Here is a 6,044-nt window from a genome sequence, read left to right on the forward strand (position 1 = left end):
TATATATATATATATATATATATATATATATATTTGTACATGCATATATATACGTATATATAAATATATATATATATATATATATATATATATAGAGATCGCCCACCTCTTCTCATAGTTCTTCTGTACATTCTGTAGACCAAAGCTGGTACAAAATATTCACTCAGGCCAAAGTCGCGATTTCAGACTACCAATGCCACACTTTCGAATCAAGATACACAGCTGTACGCAATAATTCTCAAACTTTTCGTAATGTCAATGAAAGAAAGACAATCAGATAATTCAGTTGTGATATCCATGATTGCTTATAGTATGTTTTCCGGTAAGCTTGTCTTCGCAATACCGGTAGTAACTTGTGTCACAGCACTACTGCTGTAAGAATTATCTGGTAATTTCGGCTTGACGAGGACTGAGTCATTTGTATGATCGTAGAGATATTCCAACTACATATATCTCGCCGCGATAGAATTCTGAAATCAGGCCGCGTTATAACTCGCATCATGAATAAGCTACTAAATGAAACTGATTAAATCATAAAACATCCGGCAGTAAACCTACCATGTAAAGTTACCTGAATTGAATCTCGCACTAAGAACCCTAATAAGAGAACCGGCAACCACCAGTCTCACAATATATAGCACTACTGGAAAAAATGTACAGCAATTATCTATGAACCCATCTCCTCAATATGGTGACCCTAGGAGATTTCCCTGGTCGAACGGCCTTGTGTGCCTTAGGAATAGCCTGCGGCTTAACCATCAAAGATAATGATGGACGTTGCTGAAGTGGCACCACATCTTGCATCATAGCATCACACTTGGTCCAAGTAGCCGACTGCACTCGAAAATTTCGAGGACCTAGTCGACAGATAAGTGTGACAAAGGATGGCGACCCAGCCACCGCATAGTCATGGCGATTAAAAACACCTGCTGTGCGCGCAACCAGAATGGGATCATCTGCAAAGAGCTCCAACAAATCCTGAAACCAAGAGGCATGCGGCCAGTAAGGACACACTAGAGTGCACCATGTTTTGTCCAATCGAACTTTACACAGCACTGCGTCCAGCAATGTCCAGGGGGGATTAAAAAACCAGTTGATGGTTGGATCCCCCCAATATCGGGCAAATACACCACGTTCCAAAGTAGGAACACAGTAGAATGGTAGTACTTGATTGCCCGGTAAGGCAAAACCATCCGCCGTATGTGGGCCCCACAATTTGTCGGCCTGCCGTAAATATGTGGATGATAATTGGTATTCTGCTGTAGCCGCCATGGTAACCAAAATATCCGCGAAATGCACATGAAGATCCGAATCAACGATATAATATATTTTGCCTGTTTATAATTGCATCAAGTTGCCCCATCTACTGAAACATAATTTGATTAGACTAGTCAAACCCTTCGACAGTAGGAAATACAAGTTGTAAAGTTTATCTAAATTGAGCTATGCACCTGACGATACATCATACAGAACAGGAATTGTTCACAGCTAATTTCACCAATAATCTCTGTTAATATTGCAATATATTACCACTTTAAAGGCTAGAACTTTTGTCATTGCAACCCAATTTCTATATATAAAAACCACCTCCCAATTCTGTCATCAGCAGTAGATCGGTACATCACTCGACAACTCGCACAACAAACTCAATACTTGTATGGCTTTTTCCTTTTTATCAGATTTACTTTTACCAACGTAAAACTGAAATTTCGAAGTAAAAACGAAGCACCAATCCTACTACTTTAATTAAATGACTGTTGTTAACTAGAGCACACCCTGGTTGTTTTATATTGCTTAGCTAAAATGATTGTAGGTCATGTACTTTGTGTAACGCTGCGCGACCAAACACAATATATACGTTTAGGTCACACAGAAACCGAGCATCTCAATTCAAACTGGTATCTTCTTCCCATCTCGCTGGTCCTTACTCATCATCCAGTAACGTATCATCGCTCTCAATCTATGACTCATCGACCTGGTCATAATTATACATCTGACCTCACTCTCGTGGCTGATCTGAGATAAAGTTATCGTCCACCAAATTTACCCTAGGGCGAATTGATAATTTGGCGCATGTGTCGACCGTGCCAATGTGCCCGTAGTTGACAATGTATGTTGTGTAATTACCCCACGAGGCTGTGTGTGCTGAATATTTCTAGCGTTAATCGGCGGGTTCTGGTATTTGGGACGGCGGTTTGCATGTCCAGGTCCTGGTGGAAGCTTCTGCTCACATGATCGGCACCGAACACGAAGATTTGATGCTGAAGGATCATGCTGGTTAGCTCGAGTATTCATGTCTGAACGCAAGTATGAACACTAACGTGAGCCACCTGGAATACTAACTTATGATGACGCCGAATTGGTCACCATTCTCTAGTCCGTCGAATTTTGTCCACATGCCGCATGTTATCAAGTTTAATTTATGAAGTTCATCACCTAAAACTGTAATCACAATTGCTGTTAGATCATCGAATGTCTTCTATCTTCAGATTTGGATGCCGCCCTAAACTCCGAACCCTAAAACCCTTGGACTAAGAATATGAGTCTACTGAATACCATTTGAATTATTTCAAAATACGCTTAGCAAAATTACGGTTGCACGATAGTTTGCATGCAGCCGTGCTACGATACATGGCTTCCGAACGGTCATTTCTATTGTTATTTCATCGCTACGGCGGTCGTGCTTATGTATTGCGGTGCAATTCCTGTATAGATGATAGCATACACTTTTACGACACACCAATGCTGAGTGAGTGCTCATATCTGGTTTAATCACGTCACAATCTAATACATCTAATTTGAGGAACATCATCTCTAAAAACACAATACATTTTGTGCAAGTTTCCCTTTTTCACCTGGCAACTTTATCTCCCACACGCATTGGACCATTTGCATATGAAACAGCCATAGCCCGACAGTCGCTAGCTCCGAGTGCGCACTGAAAAGATATGAGTAGACATGTGGACATGAATTTTAGTATCAAATTATTGGAACTTCCACCGTGGTATATATAAGCCATTGATTTCTATATCGTTGAACATTTTCTACTTGAATTAAAACTGCGAGTAGTCAGCATACTCATCACTGGCGTCTTTTGAACGAACAATTTATCACTAAAGGAATAAGAAAGTACACATCACAATACAAACTTTCAAAAGACACCACCAGATCATAAAATGTTGGTTAGCTACTGAATAACAAGCCCGATACGTTGATTTGGAAGTAGACATTCATATAAAAGATATAAAATGTGGCTAAAATTAAACCCAAAACCCTAAAACCCTAAACCCTAAACCCTAAACCCTAAACCCTAAACCCTAAACCCTAAAACCCTAAGCCCTAAAATCAAACTTGGCGCTAAGTGAAACTACCAAGTCTCCAACTGCCATAAATCCCACAATGGCGGGTTTTAGGCCTGCAATGTGCAACCAGCTGCGTTCCGTAGAGTTACGCCAGACAGCTTTATATGTAAAATTAGCGGTTGGAAAGTTTGTATATCTTCCGTCCGTTCATGTTTTCTTTTCGAGATTTGTCCGTCCATTTGTCCAAAATCGATCCTGTCCACTTGTCTGAAGATCTGGATAACCCTGGAATAGCTTTGTACCTTTTAGTAGTGTTCAATTACCAGACTGAAACGTGCCATATAGGCCAAAAAGTATAAAATATGCCAAACTACGTCAGTTGACTGATGCCATCCTAGTTTCACACTTGCGCGTTATTTTTCTTCACTATCGGTCTACATACTGTTTGCATTTCGGATTCTTTCGGACTGTGTAAAAAAATCATGAATGTGTTAAATGCGTTTTGTATCTATGGAAAGCCTGAAGTAGATTACTGTTTGGTTGATTCATATTGAAGTTCCAAAAGCGCTCCCTAACCATCTATATTACGCAGGCAGTTCTCTACGCGCAGCCGGTGATAGCAAATGAGGGGATGATATTTATTGAAAATCATCCAGCAAACGAGTAAAGCGAAAAGAAGCTTAGCGAGTTATGCAATTTGTTGTAGCGTTCCGCGATCGGTACTGAACGCTCAATCGGAAGGATACTCCATTGAAGGGGTGAAACATGTTCTCGGAGACTAATTAATCTTTGATGACATGCGCTCCCAAAGAACTGACAAGATCTTTCACCACAATTTCGTGGAATGCATAGCAGTCCTATGTCGAAAATTCATTGTACACATTTCAAACTGTCCAGAACTCTGACTCGGCGTTCACAATTGAATCATCTTCTTACAATTAAGCACAAATAAGGCAGACAAAACTATACACCACCTCCGAAAGATGTGCGTACAAATACGGGCTTTTTGACAGGGTCCTTTGGACTCGGCGGCCACAGCATGTCCAATGGCAAGAGAAGATATGGATTAGCGATCATACAAGTACAAAACTATTTCGTTCGTTTTTACTCGTACGTGCGTGAAAATACTCCAGCATTTGCGAATCTGTAAGAAACAACTTGAGGGGATGATATGTATATTTATTGACAATCATCCAGCAAACGAGTAAAGCGAAAAGAAGCTTAGCGAGTTATGCAATTTGTTTTAGCGTTCCGCGATCGGTACTGAACGCTCAATCGGAAGGATTACACCTCTCCCTAGAATTCAGAACGGGTTTCAAATAGATGTTTTTCAGAACGGTTTTACTCTGTTTTACCATTTATTGGCGCTGGAATCATTTGTGATTTTAATATATCCTGCATCTGGTTTAATCCTAATTTCATAGGTGTAGAACATGGTGTCAATTTAGCTGGAATAGAAATAATTTTACCTGTCGGTTTTCCAACATGCACCTCGCCATTCAACTTATCAACGTGAATGCTTGTTTATATGCGAAGTTTAGGTTGACCCCGTGGCAGAACTAACTATTTGAAGGATCTATTGACCTTGGGAGCATTTTAGCTACTGATGATTTTGTCATCGCCATTGTCATCCCGTCCCCATTTACGGTAATTGGCAGTATGCTCAACCAAGGCAACTTTAGTACATGAAGTTTGAACTCGCCCTATAAATAAACCATGTGGTTGATGAAGTTGACGGTGAAGCAAGCGCTCATGGCGCGTCAAGTCCATCTATTTGTCGCTTTCTCTACCATCAAAAAATAAAATTTGATTCGGCCGACATTTTAGGTATCGTCAAAGTCAAATTGCTCCCAATCGCGGCAAGAGACCTAAGGGTATACTTTCTGCTGCAGATCTAAATCCGGATAGGTATAATAGTACGTCGTCCGACAAAAAAGTAAAGACGAAAAATAAATAAAGCATATCCACACATACCTGACCGTATGGACATATGAAACATGCAAATATTTAAAAATTATAGTTTTCTGGCTTAACAGTGCTATTTTTCGGCAGCCGCCAGATGAATACTCTCCGATATGTTCTTCCTATTTCATTCACCCTTGTTGAAACTAGGTTGGTAGTTGTAGTTGCAACATCAATGATGTTCCGAGTCCAAATATTTTGTCGTGCTCAAGCTAGCTCGCGTTAATTAGATCAAGGGTTTTAACACGGTACAAGCAGTTGTCGTTTGCATTTGAACGCAACTTGAGTAAACTCTTACTTGCGATGGTGATGGAAGGGGTGTTCTGTTGTAGTAAACAACGTCACATAGTTCTAAATAAGTGGTTATTGTTAATAGACAGTACATATATCCATCCCATGAAGACAGTGATCAGCTGCCAGAGTCAAAGGACAGCCAGACGGACTTGCTAGCCGAACACTGGAGTGGTTGTCTGGTAGGTCGGAGGAGTTTAGCGTGACCAAAATGTTATGAGTGTGGAACATGTTATACGCATTGTTTGTAAGACTCGTCAAATTCATTCTTTCCTTGTTGATGTGTCTGGTTTCCCCGGCTTGCAGCTGTTAATTCCTATGTAGAAAGCGAGCGTAGTTACAGAGATCTACACCATATCACAAGGATCCTATCGTAATATTGCGGTTAACTATTTCGTCATGATTCACATGTGGATTCAAAGTGCTTCAGTGGCGTTGTTCCATTGTATGCCATCGTCGTCACCCGTGGCCTTTCGTATCGCCTTCCTC

The sequence above is a fragment of the Sphaeroforma arctica genome, assembly GCF_001186125.1.
Source record: "Sphaeroforma arctica JP610 unplaced genomic scaffold supercont1.25, whole genome shotgun sequence".
In the NCBI taxonomy this organism is placed as follows: domain Eukaryota; class Ichthyosporea; order Ichthyophonida; genus Sphaeroforma; species Sphaeroforma arctica.